This window comes from Canis lupus, chromosome 11 (genome assembly GCF_003254725.2).
Source record: "Canis lupus dingo isolate Sandy chromosome 11, ASM325472v2, whole genome shotgun sequence".
Taxonomy (NCBI): Eukaryota; Metazoa; Chordata; class Mammalia; order Carnivora; family Canidae; genus Canis; species Canis lupus.
Window position 1 is genome coordinate 72,298,679 of NC_064253.1, and position 18,059 is coordinate 72,316,737.

Genomic DNA, 18,059 nt, shown 5'->3' on the forward strand with positions numbered 1-18,059 from the left:
GGACGTGAATTCAAGTCTCCCAACGCCAAGTCCAGTCTCCCTTCCACACCAAACGCTGTCATTATTAAGAACTAACAATTTAAAAAAAGAACTAATGAGAGTTTGTCCGAAAAACCCCAATGGAGGATCTAGCTTAGAAGAGGGCACAGTCCCAAAGACCGGAATGGATGGTCCTTTACGAGGAGGGTCGGCACCCTCCTCGCTGCGGGCCGGGGAGCACCGCGGGCCGGCGGGCACTTGGGAGAACCGGGCCTTTAGGGAAATGACCACCGGGAAGATACTGGAAACAGGTTTTGCCAATTTCCCTGATTTCGCCGACGGCCAACCCCATTTCCTGCACTGCATTCCTCGCTACAGCCGAAGTTTCAGCCCTTGGAGAGAAGCCGAGAGGTTTCTGCAAATGTTTTCTCTTCAACAGATGGAGCAGAAACCGAGAAGCGTTACAAGGAAGATGGATCGGTGCGTCACATTGGCAACAATAAAAATACAGCAACGGTTAAAAGCAGTCGCAGTTAAACAGAAGTGGAAACCCAGGGTTAGCCTAAATCTTTTTTTTAATTAAAAGTGAGGGAGGATTTCAAAGTTCTATTTCAGCCCCTCGGAGCGTCGAGGCAGTGAATCCGGAATGTTTATGTGGCTGGGCTGCGTGTCGGGGTGTCGGATGGCTTGAGATTTACGGGTCCAGGTCAGAGCCTGAGCAAACCCCGCAGAGTGGGAAACCGGGAGGACAGGCGCGGGGGATGGAAATCACACGCGCAGGAAAACCCGGGTTCAAATCCCAGCTCTGTCCCTGGTGACTGCAAGCGGATCACGAAACCCTGAGTGTCAGTCATGCCATCTGCAAAACAGGAAGGCAGGGCCTGCCTCGGGGACTCCCTGCAGGCTCTGGGTGAAATAATGGGGGCGGAACACGGGAGAAGTCATCCTCTGCAGGTTTTTACTTACCCTGCACCCGCCACAGCCACCACAAAGGTTACCCTAAGTTACCCCAAGTTTCTGTATCACAGACACCTCTGGCATTCGCCTCTTCTTCACTCGGGCCTGCTTTAATATCTAGATGAGCACTTCACCAACTCTGGTCTCAGGACACCTGACATGGGCACATCTGGACGCTTTTCAAAAGATTTTGAAAAAAAATGCTCTTGGGGTTAATAACTTACGGAAAAGGATCCGTGCAAAGCACGTAGCCATGTCAGCACCTCCACCCTCTGCCTCTGGGATCCTCTCCCCCTACAGCTCACACAATCCACACGCTCCTCGCCCCCAATACCGGCTACACAGACGTACTTTGCTGGATGATTATGGCTCTAGCTGGTACAGACATATGTGCTACAAACACATGCATATATCTACACATCCAATCCATGCATTTTAAGAAATGCATGTGAGGAAGAAGAACGCACGCATCCCCACAGGTCCATGAGCCCGTGGGTGTGTGCACGCGCACACACGCACACACACACACGCTACTATACTCACGCGCCAGTACACTCAGGCCAAAGAGATGTAAACAAAGTCTTTAATATAAAAAAACTCCATTTCAAATACCAGTCCTGATCACTTCAATTCTAAGACCCTTAGTTGACACATCTTCAAAATTGAAACTGTAATATCTACAATAACTACTTATAGTTGTAAAATCAAATATATTACCATCCATGGAAGCCCTTATTCCATTGTCAGAAACACTGTAGGTGCTCAATAAATGTATGTCAAGAGCCGCAGAATCGTTTGTCTATCTTACCTGTTCGAAAAACATTCATCTCCACACAAGGTCATCCCATCTGAAGGCAGCGAGGAAGGAACCCATGAGTACATCCAAATATAGTCATAGGCTCGTGTGAAAATGATCCAGACTCAGGATTCAAGAGAGCAGCACACACACGTGTACCTGCATGCGTGAGTATGCACACGCGCGTGCTCATGGACACGTGTGCACACACACAGCTCCCGTGCCATAGAGCCAGAAGCTCTGCACACCCTACCCCCCTCTCATCCAGGTTCTCCCTGCACCTGTCGAAACACACGGCGGGATCTGAGGTCCTGTGGGACGATCTGGAGGGCACAGTCCCTACACACGAAACGGATGCCAGGTCTTAAACAAACAAGACAAAACAAAAGACTTGGCGATATAAGCCAAGACTTCAGACACAATACGAGCAAGGGCACAGATGAACAATGGTTTACATGTGTTTACAAGAGGAGGGCCTGAGAGGAAAGACGGTAAGACTGGACCCCTGAGAGGAGAGGCCTAGCATCCAAAAGACTTTTCTAGAAAGCTCATAGACATCATATGGGAACCCCCATCGCCCCTACCCTCCTGAAGTTTACAGTCCCCAACAAGAAGGCCAGCATTTAGGGGGCTATTTTCTAAAATGCCACCATGGCTACGTTTGGCCCACATGAAGCATTACAGCAGGGGATGGTCAGTCAGCATGAACGAACACGTGAATTCCTCTTTCGCTTTGAGCTTTCCATTAAGTGTTCAGTTTAGGTGTCAATAAAGCCAACGGTCACCCCACCAAAAACCTGCACAATGTTCAGAAACCCCACTTGTCTCCACCAGCAGCGGTCACCGACGGTCTATATGTTGGCACTGATTGGACTAGATATTCACCATTAGTGTCATTAAGCTTTAGAGCTCCTTTATGGCCACCTTTCCCCTGCACAAAGTTTCTTAAAAATGTTTGTGTTTTTAATGCTATGTTAGTATTTTCCGTGAATTGGGAAGCAGGGTGGACCCGATAACCATAAAACGCCATTCTCTTCTAAAAGACTCTAATTTCATGATTCTATGATTTTTAAGATGTGGTGGTACCAAGAGTTGATTTTTATATCCCATGAATATTACATTCTATGAGTCTATGAGATTTTTGACACTAGTTTTTATTATTCTAAGATTCTCTGATTCTAAGGCTTGATAGATCCTAAAATTCTACAGCTATGACTCTGAGATGCCAATATTATAAGATTCTGACATTTGAGCTTACAACTCCAAGCCACCATTACGTACAAATGTGATTATCAGACTCTTCCCCATGAGACAGACGGAACCTAAGCCAGAGTCAAGGCAGCTGTACTCGGATGTGGAAGGTGGGGTGGTTGTGCACAGAGAGAAAAATGCTCACCTAAGACCAGAGCTCCTAAGACACATCTCACGGCTCTCCAAACACCTCCCTTGGCTCAGTGTCCCTTCCACACCCCATCCTACGGCCTACCCAGAGATGAGAATATTTGCTGCTGGAACACAGGTGATGCAGAGGCAAGGCTCAGCTGTTTCTTGCCATTTTATCCCCCAGCCTCTAGCACAAGGCCCGAACACAGAGGTTCTCAATAAACACGTACTACTGGATTCACCTCAATAAATATCACGCGCTCTTGGATTCACCTCCTTTTCCTCCTCTTCCTCCTGCTTGTCTTTCTCCATCACCTCTTACCAGGGTGTTGGAACTTCCACGCCCGTGAATCACACAATCCTCACAGGAATCCAGTGGTGGGTGGGTTATTATCCCCCTTCTACCGACGACGAGCCCAAGGCCCAGAACGACTTTCCAAAGGCCACACAACTAAAGTGAAAGAGAAGGGATCAAACCCAAATTGTCTGCTCTGAGCTCAGTCCTCTTCCTTTATTCCATGCTGCCTTCTAAATGAAATGTCTTAGCGATAATTTAAAAATAACCAGAAAACCGCTACCCAGACAAAGAGCCTCCACTTCCCGTTCCTGACTTTAACTCTGAATTCATTTTCTCAAATCCACACCAATTCTTATCTCGGAATTTCCAATAATCGAGGACCTACCACACCCAACTGTTCATTTCATTCTTGAGCCTTTTTTTTCCCCTCCTCTTGAGAGTACTGTACATGGCATGTGTTTATTTTTCAATTAAAGCAAATTAAACTTAATTTTGTTTTGAGACTTTATTATTATTTTTTTTTTTTAGAATTTCACAGCCCACGGTGAGATAATTGAGATCCCGCTGTTTCTGGAAGCACTATTTAGAGAGCAGGACTAGAACTGGCACAACCTTGGAGGAAGCCATCCTTAATCCCTCCCTCCCCTTCGCCACCCGCCACGGTCACCTCGCCAATCTGTCCAATTCCTTGCCACTGTCCTGCCCCAGAAGGTCACGCACATGTCATCCGAACCACAACCTGCCAAAGGGCCACCGACCCCGTCTCCCCTCCTCTCACCCTTCTTGTCTTAATCCCAGATCTGGTCATGTCAATCCTTCTGTTAAGAGTCATTGACAATTTTCCAAACACATATTACTTAATATGAGTTCCAAGGCTTTCTACGTTCCATCCCCAGGTTATTTCACCAGCATCACCCTGAGCATGTTCTCCAGTCACACTGAACTCCGTCCTCTCCCACTGTCCCCTTGGAATGTCCTTTTTCCATCTACCCAACTGGCTATCCGACCTCGACGGCTCATGCAGACAGACCTCCCCTCCATCTCCGGACAGGCTGTCTATGTTCTAATTTCAGCAGCAGCTACTCTCTATTATCTCAGTTTGCACATCTGTTTCCTCATCAAACTGGCAGAGCTTTAGATCAGGAAAATGTCCTATTCATCACAGATGGTCCAGAATCTGGAATATAGTAACTCCTCAAAAAGAAATATGTTTTTTTGGGGGGGAAAAAGAATGAGAAGAAAGCAGGAATAAACTAAAAAGAGAGATAGAGGAGAATAAGGAGGGAGAGAAAAATAAGGCAAGAAGTTAAGGCAATAAAGGTAGAAGGAAGGGAGGAAAGAAGGAGAGAGAGGGATGGAGGAAGGAGGGAGGGAGGAAGTAAGGAAGGTAAAACATTAAATCTGGGAAACTACCCTTACTATCGTTCTTTATAATAATTTTCTTCATATGACCATCATGCTTGAAATAATAGAGGCCATCAGAATTGCTTATAAAACATTTTTCCTTATGCATAATATTCTGATTTTTCAATGGGAGGCATAGTTGTCATGTGTACAGTCTCCTAAACTAAGCTGTATAGAATTATTAGTAAGAATTAAGTGAAAAACATAGAAAATTTAAATGTTGTGGTCAAAGAACTTTGAGAAAGCTTGAATCAGCTTGAAGATCTCCCCCTATCAAAGAACTTGGCTGGAAACTTGAATTTGCTTATACGTAACCTGATTTCCAAGAAGAGGGTAGATCATGAAGCGTCTCCCAGTTATTGGATCACGCTACACAAAAACTCCTTGGGGGAAAAAAAAACTCCTTGGAGTTTTTGAAGAACTAGTGCACCATGGGATAGGATATGAAAATGCTCTGCCGATGGAAGGACGGCTGTCTGGGAGTCAGGGATCAGGGTCCTGGGTTAGCATCCCTACTAATAAAGACTGTGGCCTTTGTCACATGCCGTGACACTCCCCCCAGTGGAGTCTTCGTTTCCTTATCTGAAGAAAGAGGTAGGTTGGACATAATGGATTGTAAGGTGTCTTCTGGCTCCATTCTAACGGTCCTGTGATGAAGAGGGGACACAGGTGTGGTGTCATGTCTTTGTGTCTACCATCTGCTCTCCCTGGAAGGTCCCCGTTCCACGTCCACGAGTACAGGCCCCTCTCTCCAATGACACCGCCCCTCCTGAGCCCTTCCTGGGCAACGTGCAGTAGCAACCTTTCACTCCCAAGGTTTCCTAGGGAAATATTCCATTTCTACAAGAGGCTGCCTTGAATATAACTCATACTCTCCTTAATTCATTTAATCTGTTGATGGCGATTCTATAGGTCATACGTTGTGATTACAAAGGTGGCGAAGGCGCAGCCTCACATATGCCTTCTGTTCCTTCGGAGCCCTGGGGGATATGTCACAGTCTGAGACGGTCTCCCGAAGAGCTCAGTACAATGACTTAATCTAGGACAGAATCTGTCATTTGTAAGTCCACTTTAGAGTCCATTTAACGTTTCAGCCAGTAACGTCAAGTCATTTTTTTAGAGCCTTGGAACTCCTTATTCAACTCCTACACAAAAAAGTAATAAAGCAAAGCAGACAAAGCGGCTGCTCTGGCGCAGACGGCATGGTGGCCAGTGTCACCTGCTCAGCGCCTCCTATGCCCGCGGTGGACCTCCTTACCCAAAATTAAAGACGAAGATGGGGTCGGAATGAAAGTCTTCTGATTCCAAGATGGTAGCCTTGGATCACGCTACACAAAATGTGTTCAGGTTTGTGAAGAAGGAGCTTCAGAGAGTGTTTGGGAAGAAGGATGCTTTCCAAGTCATGGTACGCAAAGTACAGACATGTGAAATGATTCTGGGGGATACAGAGGTATCCCCCAGATCCTGCTTTTCTTGTCAGGGTGCAAGAGCCACTTTAACATGTATTAGAAAGTATAAATCATTGACCTAATCGTTGGTTTTTATGAGTAGCACTGCTCAGGCCAAGGCCAGACAAAAAAAAAAAAAAAGAAAGAAAGAAAGAAAAGAAAAAAAAGAAAAAATGAAATCCTTTTAAATGTGATTTAGGACAAGTGACTTAGAAATTTAGCAAACTCTGCATGAAAGCATGTGCCCCTGCTCCTTTTCCTACCAAGAACCGCTCACTGAGCCCCCGCTCCTGCTACTTAAAGTGTTCATTACCCACAGAACGCCCATTCATCAAAGAAATATTAGGCGATGCAGGTTACATATAAAAGACCGAAATTCACTCATAATCTATCACCCAAAGATGACCACTCAACTATCCGGGTGCATCTGATAAAAGTGGCACACCTCACCCGATATATATCCTACCTTGTCTATTTTTTTAACTTACTAGTTCCCCCAAAAAACACGCCCGTGTCGATAAACACCATCGCCAGGGCCGCCTACTGAGCACCTGGGGCACGTCGCTGAGTCCTTTCCGCACGTGGAGTTCCCTTCTCAGAGCGAAGCCAGCAGGGAGGTATTGCTGTGAGCCCCAGTTCACAGATCACGTCCCCGGCCTTCGCCCCACTTTCTAACTGAAAAATGTGCTCCTCCTCCACATCCTCGCGACCGTAGCTATCCCGTGACACTTTGTTCTGTGGTTTCTTTATTTCTTTTATCCCAAACACTCTCTGAAGCTTCTTCTTCACAAACCTGCACACATATAACTAATTTACTTCTCAGAACAGGGTATTTCTTAAAATGGAAGGATCTAGGGGCCCCCGGGTGGCTCAGTGGATTAGGCGTCTGCCTCCAGCTCAGGTCATGATCTCAGGGTCCCGCCTGAGACCTCAGTCCCATATTGTGCTCTCTGCTCCGCCGGGGAGCCTGCTTCTCCCTCCAGCCCTCCCCCTCCCCCTTCCCCCAACCCCTGCTTGAGCTCTCTCTCTTTCATGCTGTCTCTCAAATAAATAAAATCTTAAAAAAAAAAATACACTGGGATCCCTGGGTGGCGCAGCGGTTTAGCGCCTGCCTTTGGCCCAGGGCGCGATCCTGGAGACCCGGGATCGAATCCCACGTCGGGCTCCCGGTGCATGGAGCCTGCTTCTCCCTCTGCCTGTGTCTCTGCCTCTCTCACTCTCTCTCTGTGTGACTATCATAAATAAATAAATAAATAAATAAATAAATAAATAAATAAATAAATAAATTGAAAATGGAAGGATTTGTACCTTTGTTTTGAAAAATAGGATCAGAGGCAGAGACTATGGTTGCAATAGGGATAGAAATCGTGATCTAGGCCCTGCTCCCTCTCAGGGGCACCTCCTCCCCCTCCCTGCCCCTTGGTCACCTCCGCGCAGATGGTCGTCTTACTGTTCATGCAGCTCACCAGGCCCAGTCCCACCTCAGCGACTGTATTTTTCTGCTCTATTCTTGCTAGAATGTTCTCTGCCCAGAAGAGCCTGGCTGTCCCCCACCCTCCCTGCAGATCTCCGCTCTGATGCTGCTGCCCTTGCTCACGAGGCGAAAAAGCACGGCCTCCCCAGCCAAGCCACCCCTCCGCACCTGATGCATGTACGTTCACTTGTTTGCCTGTTCATAGACTTGACCCCTGAGAGAGGATCCGCCCCAAGAAGGCAGGGGCAAGTCAGTGGAGCCCACTGCCGAGGGACTAGCTCCCACAACAGCGTTTGGCATAAGCACTCAGGGAATGACATTTATTTGTTTGTTGAAATGAAAGAACGAAAGCCACATTTTGTAAAGACATGTGCCTATGGAATTCCACCAAGGCCACAGGACGGTGTCTTATTCCCTGCCTTCTTTCAACACTGGATGCTGCCATCAAAAAAGAAAAAAAAAAAAGCCATTCTGATGATGCCGTACGTATCGCATTGCTGTGTTCATCTCTGATGGCTAGGGAACCTGAATATTCTAGCTTTTTCTAATAGGTTTGTTGGCCATGTGTGTTTCCCATTCCGTTTTCAGCCAGAAGGTCCACCCCCAGATCACATTCTGATGGTAGATGATCTTATGACCGTATCTGAGCTTATGTTCCATTAACAGGGAAGGAAAACTCTGCCTCAGACATTTCCCTGTGTGTGTAGTTTTCCTGTTAATACCAATATCCCTTTCTTTATACCGTGTCTGTGCGCGTGCGTGCGCGTGGAAAGAGAGAGATCCGATACACACGTCATCTCTCTTGCGGCATCTGGCTGTCAACAATTCATGCCACCTCCATCTTGCCATTGCCTGAGATGCTTTTTAAAAGTGCTCCTGGTTCCAGAAGTGGCTTTGGTGCATCTATTCCCAAGAAGAGTCACATCTTGGTTCTTGGCTCTGGCCCAGGGCCAGAAAGCAGCTTTCCTACGACTACGGGTCCAGGTCTGAGCAGCATTTGAACTTCCACAACTTAACGGTACAAATAAACACACGAAGCTAAGGTTTCCTGCTGAGGCATTGTGAAGTTAAATTACTATTTTAAGAGGCTATGAAGTTGGCAGCCAGAAAGCCCTGGAAGAGTGGAAGATATTCACGATGCTGACAGATAAAGAAGGAGAGAAAGCAAAATGCAGGTTATTAAGGAGATTTAAGAAGCCTCCCTCCAGTGGCACCGTTTATAACATCTCCTGGAACATGCAAGATAGATGCCTCGCGTGCTGAGGAGCCTTAGAAGACGGGGATTGAGGGCCGGGCCCGCAGAACGGTGCGAGATTTGCAGCGATACACCCGGCCCAAGACGGTGGAGGCAAAGCAGCAATAATCAACCTTGATTTGGGGAGGCCTGCAAGCCGCCGAGGGCCCGACACCGCCTTAGGCGGGCAGGCGGAAGGATGTCAATGCTCAGTGTGGACGGACACCCGTTGGACACCCACCCCACGCTATCACTCATGTGTCTTGGGGCGAATCCTTCCACCTCGAAGCCGCAAGGTCCTCATCTGGAAAATGGGGAGAATGATTATGCTGTTGAGAGTGAGACCGCGGAGCCTGAGCTAAAACACGTTATGAAACGCCAGCCCTTGGTAAAAGAAATGATACAAGTGAGGGATTGGGGAGCCAGCGGGAGGGGGATGATTAGCATGGTTCGCACAGGAGCATGAAGCACGCTGTCAATCATGCTCTCCCGCATGCACCTGCTGAGCAGCCGGCCGCACAGCTGAGAAAACCAGACCCAGAGGTGCAGGGACATGGGCCGTCGGGGGGCTGGGTACTGGAAGCAACCCCGATACAGTTTGATGTCAAACGGGGAAAATGGATATGTGAAAAAGAGAGAAGATTGATCTGGACTCTACGGAAGTGGATTTTCAGCTCCGATGGCTGACGGTCCTGTAGCTGGAACTGGCTTCTGACCCGTAGTAATAGAGACAATTAAACAATCTGCCTCGGTCTTTTGGATTTTATATCCATCCCCCCACACCTGTTCCTATGCTCTCAATCTCTCCCCTAAGTGCTGGCACCACGCTGCCGCCCTGGGGGAGGGGGATTGGTGAAAAGCAGGCTCCTGTGCAAGGTGCTGAGAGCCTTGACGCTGGGGAAAACCTCTCCTCTCCTCCTGCGGGCCCGGGCAACATTTAATCTAATGCAACGGGGCGTAGTAATAATAACAAGCGGCCCCAGTGAACGTTCATGCAACATGCACGGTCTGCCAGCCGTTGTCGGAAGCACTGATATCAGCCCATTAAACCCCCAGCACCTCCACCAGGAGTCGGGAGGGCCCTCCATTTTGCAGATTGGAAAACCGGCCCAGGAACGTGAGGTAATCTGGCCAAGGTCACGGAGTAGAGAGTGGCGGAGCCGGCATTCACGCTCCAGCACTAACGCTTTCAAGCCCTACACTTTCACGTCGGCCAGAAATAGCCCAAGTCCCCCACGCATCATGGACTCAGTGTGTGGCCTCGGACAGGTGACATCACTGTGCTGTGCCCCGGTATCCTCAACTCTAGAACAAGGTCATGCCACTCATGCGTGAGCTTGCTCAGAATAGTCAACAGGCTACCTACAGCAAGGACCTATAAGAAGGACCTATAAGAAGGACCTATAAGAAGGACCTATAAGAAGGACCTACAACAGGGACCTATAACAGGGACCTATAACAAGGACCTATAACAGGGACCTAAAACAGGGACCTATAACAGGGACCTATAACAAGGACCTACAACAAGGACCTATAACAGGGACCTATAACAAGGACCTATAACAAGGACCTACACCAAGGACCCGGCATAGCACAGAGCATAGAGGACGTGCTGGGCAGCTCCACCTTCCCACCCCAGAAGGGCTTTGTCATCGTGGCAGTTGAGCCATCTCTGACTATTGTGGGTGAAGAACTTTCCAGAATCCCCTCAAACACCACACCATGTTCTGCCTAAATGCCCAATTCCCACCATCAGGAAGGAGAGGAGAGAGCAGGTAATAGTTTCAGGAATCGTTTGTAAGGCTTCACTGGACTCCGAACGATGCTGGCCTGTTCATAAGCATCTAGAATCAAATTCTCTGTGACCCCTCTCAGCCCTCCTCTGCCTCGGCCCTCTCTGGCGATGGCATCTGGTGAGGACGACTTCATCTCAAAGAGTCTCGCCTCCATCATTCGTCTCAGTGGAAAAACCCTATTACCACCCCCTGCCAGGTAATCTATTTTTTGAGCTTTCCCCTACATTCCTAAACACACCAAAGCGCTGATTTTCTTTTTTTAATGGCCCTTCTGCTTTGTGCAGATGTTTTTTAGCGCGCCAGCCAAGATGCTCCGGGGCCCTCCCCCCCCACGTGCCCGTGAACTCAGAGCCCATCAAAATCCACGAGAAATGTGGCTTCTCCACCCCCTGCAAGCAAGCTGAACCGTACTCGCCGAAGGCAGATGCCCCTGGCACGGTTCTCGGGAGGCTCTTCCAGGTTAATCCCGGGGCTTCCACGGCCCCCCAGAATCTCACTCCCTCCGTGACGTGATGCTCCTTCTCAGGCGGGAGACGCGGGAACCCATGCTCGGAAGCGGCCCTCGGCGGCCACCCTTCGTCTGGGGACCCAGCTGTACCTCTAACTCAGCTGCTGCACATTGCCCCCAGGATCCACCCATTCTCCTGGCCCATTTGCAGGACCTCTGAAGGGCTGGGGGGATTCTAGCTGGGCAACCCCTGCGGGCCAGGGTCGGGTTAGCCCTTACACGGGGCTCTAGCTGTTGCGATGGGCCATTACTTGGACGCCTGCCGCTCCAACCTTTGCAGTTTGCACAAAAACCACTGCATTGTGCATTTGTGCATTTGTGGATTGCCTTCCGAATCCACCTCCTCACCGGGGTGCGGTGGGGGCTACGGTCTCTTAGCTGCCCCAGAGGGGCCCAACATCGTGGCAGGCGGCTCTGCACCCTGGGAGAAAAGCTCCCCGCACTGGGAACAAGGCTCGTTCAGAATGATCTATCTGGGGCCAGCGGCGGGGCCTGCACCAGGTTTCTACGCCCATGCGCGTCCTCCACTGGGCAGGGACAGGCCGCTCACCCCTCTTAACCTGCTCACACCGGCCTCGTGCAATCCATGCTCCTGAAGGCTACCTGCAATCTCCCAAACACGGTTCCTTTGAGACACGAGATCCCCCTCGCCCTCATGTGAAAAAAAGAAATTAATTTCACTTTTCCTCAGCCTCATTATCTTCTTAATTGTCTTCTTGGCCCCCTCAGTAGCAAGGACTGTCTACGGATTTCTAGGCAGCCTTTTTAGGCTACTGCGTTCCAGGAGGACAGTGGGCTTCACGCTGCCACTTAATCGCTCTGATATTAAGAGGTACAATAGTGTGGGATCCCTGGGTGGCTCAGCGGTTTAGCACCTGCCTTCAGCCCAGGGCATGACCCCAGGGTCCTGGGATCGAGTCCCATATCGGGCTCCCTGCATGGAGCCTGCTTCTCCCTCTGCCCCCCTCTCTCATGAATAAATAAATAAAATCTTAAAAAAAAAAAAAAGAGGTACAAGAGTGGCACATCTCTCACATGCAGGCACCACATCTTGAGTCAGGGACTGTGCCCTGAGGTGTGACCTCTCTCTGATTTGCTCGTTTTTGAGAAGGTATCTAAATATTATGAGGAAGCATGGCCGTCGTGTGCTCTCTGTCCGCCCTCTTGCAAGAACTCGGTGGTGCAGGATTTCGCTGAGCTGGGGCAAATCCCCTTGGTGGTCTGGTCCTCCTCAGCTAGCAGGAGGCAAGCCCAGAGAGGGGCAGATGTGTCCTTAGGATGGTCCAGATATAGAGCGAGAGGAGCCGGGACGAGAATCGGGTGCCAGGCCCCTACGCTCTCACTGTAAGTAATGGAGAAAGAATGGAGAAGGAAAACGAAAAGATAATGTTCTCTGATCTCCAGACCCTACAGTCACTGCCGTCTTCCTCCTCCCCACCACTGCCACCTGCACCGCCCTCTAATCTTTACCTACCCCACACTCTCAGACTTCTGAAATGACAGTTGTCCGTCCACCATGAACGATCATTATGGATTCGCAGGCCTCCTGTTGGATGGCCAGCACCTGGCAGGGTTCCTCGCCGTCTCCACCAAGCCCTTTTGTTCAAGGCCTTTCCCGGACATGATACCCAGTAAATGTTTGCTGATCCAAAATGATTCCAGCCTTCGTTTTATTTTACCAGACTTCAAGTGTCTGCTCCATGTAGTCATTCTCTTTCTCCTTCCTCCTAGCCATTTCCCCCCGTCCAGGTCTTCCCCTCCCTTTAGAGCTGCATGTGCCCAGAGTGTGCAGCACCCAGAGCAGGACTAGAGGTTAAGATGGAAAAACACACTGAAAGGATGGATTAAAAGTGGACAAGATGAGGGGCGCCAGGGTGGCTCAGTAGGTAGGCATCTGACTCTTGGTTTTGGCTCAGGTCATGATCCCGGGGTCATGGGATGGAGCCCGGGTTCAGGCTCTGTGCTCAACAAGGAGTCTGCTTGAGGTTTTCTCTCTCCCTCTGCCCCTTGCGCCCAACCCTCCCTCACGTGCCCATGTATTGGTGCTCTCTCCAGCTCTCTCTCAAATAAATAAATACATCTTTTTAAAAAAATGTACAAGACAGACATGTGGCCAGGGCACCTGATGCTGAGCTTCTGTCAATCTCCACACTCTTCTCAGCTCAGTCCTCGGGCTGCCCACTCCCCAAGCAGAGACATTTTAAGGGTCGTGGGGAGGAACGGCAGGGGTGCTGGTGTAATTCTAGGCTTTTTATTCCTGCATCTTTTACAAGGCCTTTTGATCTGGCCCCACCTGACTTTCTTATTTCTGTCTCATGACACTCTCCTCATTGGAGAGCTCCAGCCACAGGACTGCTCGGACCTCCTCAGTTTGCACAGGTTTAGTGACTTCTTCTTGGTCATCTCTGCCACACGCTGGCTTCTCCTCCCTGAAGCAGCTCCAAAGCCACGCCCTTGGAGAGGTCTCTCCCTCTCGGCTACCCTATCTACAGTTACATCATCCACATTCCTAATTGTTTGCAGGGCAAACACATTTACTATCACATGAAATTGTTTTTCTCATCTATTTGCTTACCCATTTGTACCCATCTCTCCCCGCAAGACTATGAGCTCCATGAAAAGAGGACCATGGTCACATGACATCTCTGACGTCCAGATTGGATGTTCAGTGGAGTAGCCACTCATCACAGAGAGCTTTGAAATTAAAATTAAGGGCAGCCCCGGTGGCCCAGCGGTTTAGCTCCACCTTCAGCCCAGGGCCTGACCCTGGAGATCCAGGATCGAGTCCCTGCCTTGAGCCTGCTTCTCCCTCTGCTTGTGTCTCTGCCTCTCTCTCTCTCTCTCTGTCTGTGTGTCTCTCATGAATAAATAAGTAAAATCTTAAAAATAAATAAATAAACAAATAAAGCTATCAATTAAAAAAAAGAAATTAAAATTAAAATTGGATTCCATTAAATACTCGGTTCATGGGGGCACCTGAGCAGCTCAGTTGGTTAAGTGTCCCAGGGTCCTGGGAGAGAGTCCTGAGTCAAGTCGGGCCCCTTGCTCAGCAGGGAGTCTGCTTCTCCCTCTCCCTCTCCCTCTGTACTTCCCCCTGTTCAGGCTCCCTCTCCAAGAAACAAATAATTAAAAAAAAAATTCAGTTCATCAGTAACACCACCCACATTTCAAGTGCTTAGAGTCACACGGGCTTAGTGGCTACCATACTTATTGCCCAGCACAGAGAACATATCCATTATCACAGCAAGGTCTACTTGATAGCATGGGTCTGGAGCAACGCTTGAAAAATAGTCATCACCTAATAAATATTTGTTGAATAAATGGATGAATCAATGTCCCTTTTAATCCTTACTCAACTGTAGGTCGCCCTTCCCCTTTTGTGGTTTCTAAACCCTACAAACGTGATCAACTAGAGGATGCCCAGAGAACGACATTCAGTTTGGCCAGGGGCCCAAACGAACGTTACAGGAGACAGGGTTGTGGCAAGAGGCCCTCCCGGAGGAGAATACTTATGATGATATGATTATGCTTCCACAATAGAGGAAGAACTGATCATTAGAAGAGAATTATATTTGTGTTGTATGATTTCAGAGACTTAAGGACAAAAAGGCAGATTTAGGGACACAGTGAGAAAACATCCCAGCAAAGCTCTCCCTATACAACCTAGGCTGATTTGTGCGATAATGACTTCACCATTGCCAAAAGTACTAAAAATGAGATGGAGTGGATATGTGTTACAGGTATTAAAAAAAAAAAAAAAAAAAAAAGGATACTTGATTCTCAAATAAGGAGAAAGGTCTAGTTATTGAGAAACCTTAAAACGCCGAGATTCTTGATCAAATGGCCCCATGACCCCTTCATAACATCAATTTCAAAGAGTTAATACTATCCCCCGATCTATACTAAAATCCCCTGAACAACCCAATCCTGTTGGTCATCCACGATGGTTACCATTAACTCAGTGGTCTGTCTACCGGAAAAAGCAGAGATGCTGAAACAAGGGGCAGTTAGGTTCCAAGTGTAGCTGTGCTGCCCACGTGACCTTGGGCAAGGGACCTAGCCAGCATGAGGTTCACCTCCTTCTTCTATTGAAAGGGCTGTATCTGTCTCACTGGGTAGGAGGGAAGATTAAATGAGAAGAAAACTAAAGACCCTGGAACGCAGTAGGGCAACGTTCACTTCCAAGGAGGATATAATTTCACCTGCCTGTTTCATCACCGATATGCCTATATTGACGGTATTGAGCAGCACGATTTTGAAGCCATGACCGTATTGCTTTGCATGAACACGAAACAATTATCAAAGGAGGGAGAGTGAGACAGAGAGGGAGAGAGACGACAGCTATGATTGAGACCAGACTCAAACGCAACAGCAAACATACACAGAGCAACTACTATGTGTCAGTCCCCGGGGATTTAAAAAAAATGCTCTTACCAAGACCATATTGAGGAGGGCAAGCGAGGCATATACCCATGGAGCTACAAAATAGGGCAAACACAGACCCAGCTGAAATAGAATCTCAGACAAAATCATATAAGAGGACAGGGGAGAGAGAGTGATTTATTCCAAAATAAGATTTGGGGAAGACATCTTGGAAGGGTCAATTGAGCTGGACGTTAAAATACCGGTAGGATTTTTTTTTTTTTTAAAGTAGATGCTGAAGCTGAGAGATAGAGGAAAGATAAAGGTATTCCTTGCAGAAATGGTTAGAGTGGAAAAACGACTGAGGGGGATTATCTGGAGAATGACATGAGAAAATTGGTCCTCTTCACATGACCCCCATTTTGTCTTTAATGTGATTACCAGAGGTTCCGTGGCCAATTCATTAATCTTTGAATTTTAGCCAGGGGAACGCAGGGAGAGAAGGGCAGGTTATGTCTAACCCTAGTGGCCTGTTCAGGGGATGCGTACTGGTGACTTCATCTAAGGAACTGGGAGGGAACAGGCTAGAGGATGTGAATCAAAAAATGTCTCCTCACACCACCCAAGGCCCCTTAGGGCAAAGACCCTCCTGAGAAATGGAAGACTTTGTGGTCAATAGCCTAAACTCTTGCAAGCACGACGGCATCTTATTTGGACCGGCCAGGGGAGAGGGTTTCGAAAGTCCCCACCTGTACCACGTCAAATGCGTTCACTGCAGCCTGAGCTGGGCCATGGAAACTCAACGGGGGCCCAACAGCGGATTTGGAATCTCGGAGCTGATTCTCCTTGGTTGAAATGGAGTCACAGCTCCCCCTTCTGGGAGCTCAAGTGCCATCCAGCCTCGGAAAAAGCCTGCGTGGAAAAAGGCTCTACTGCAGATGGGCCTGAAACCCCATGTTTTTTCCCAGTGCTCGCCGGCACCCCAAAACGAGCATGGAGGAGTCGGGGAGCACTTCTGTGTGGACTTGGTCGGAGCCTGTCCCTCCCGGGGATGCATATGCCCCCTTCCCTGGGGTGATGAGTCCCAGTCTCCGTGTGGGTGATGCCTTTATATAGGGGAACACAATTTGGTGCGGAGGTTGAAATTCCCTTTTGGGGAATATGGCAAGTAGGAAAGGTTTCTAAATCTGTGTGCACATGTGCACTGAGCTGTGTGTGTGAGTGCATGTGTACACGCGTGCTTGGGCATGATCCTGCCACGGCAGTCCGAATACTCGCACGGGGCAAGAGTCTCCTGAATATAAAGGAATTAATTTGCCTGTAGTATTCACGTCGGTAGAAGGGTGTACACTTGGCTCTCTGGAAGGCGACGTGTTCCCTAATAAAGAACTCAGGTACCGTCCGGAGGCTCCGCTGGACTCCATCTACCAGCCACAGTCGGCACCGAGTCCATGCCTACGTGGGATTCAGTGTGTGTGCCCGTGTGCGCGTATCTGTCTGCGTGTCTGTCTGTCTAGCGGGGCAGTGATCAAGGCCCTGGACCCTCTCCCTCCGAGGTCAGGTTTCCAGACAGAGCAGCTCTGAAATGAGAAGTCTGGTGAGGGAAGACAGCGATTGTTTCGGGTGGGAGCATAGCGGTCAGATGGGAATGGGGCCGACGCGCAGTCCCTGGGGGGGGGGAGGAGTGGAAAGGACGCTGACCTGGGCGGCGGGCACCGCAGGCCCTAGCCCGAGCACACCACCAACTTGCTGGAGACTGTTAGGGAATTCTCAGCCCCTCTCGGGCCGCAGTCCTGCCTGTCTGCTCTTCAGTATTCCTCCGGCTTCAACTGTCTATGAATTGGAAAAGAGATACAGCGAGAGCAGTTCCGAACATCGGGTCTCCTCCTTTGATGTCACACCCCGCACCCAAAACGAACGAGGGGGCCCTGCCCTGGCCTGAGTTTCTGGAAGCAGATTCCTTGTGGCCCCGTGAAGGCTGCAGCCTGCGGTGTCAGCCTCTGGCCAGAGACTTGTGTGTCTGCAAGTGCCTGCAGGTAGCACCGTCACCCACCCGCCAGGGCAGGTTCTTGCAAACACATGTTTGCTTTTATCTCTCCCAGAAGACACACACACACACACACACACGCACACGCACATGCACACACGTGCACACACACATATATCATTTTAAAAACACAATTCGATTTCTACTTTTCTTTTCCTCCAAAGGTCTTCCCAGTGGCTGTCTGCCAGCCAGGGGAGACAGGAGGCCGTCCCGGCCATCAGCCCTTGCCCACGCCAGCCTCCATGGCTGACGGCAGCTCGGCTGCCTCTTCTTACCTTGGGAAAGTACCAGCTGCCGAGTCGGGAAGCCATGCTAACAGCAGTAAAACTCAGCATTTTTTGCTGAGTAGGGCGAGCCTGTAAGAGGCAGCCGG

The 18,059-nt window shown here is 49.2% G+C and overlaps 1 protein-coding gene across 2 annotated transcripts in view; it reads right to left on the reverse strand.

Annotated features, from left to right (window-relative positions):
• Nucleotides 1–18,059, reverse strand: part of BRINP1 (BMP/retinoic acid inducible neural specific 1) — a 167,270-nt gene that overhangs the window by 147,445 nt on the left and 1,766 nt on the right. The gene's annotated exons all lie outside the window — the stretch shown is intronic.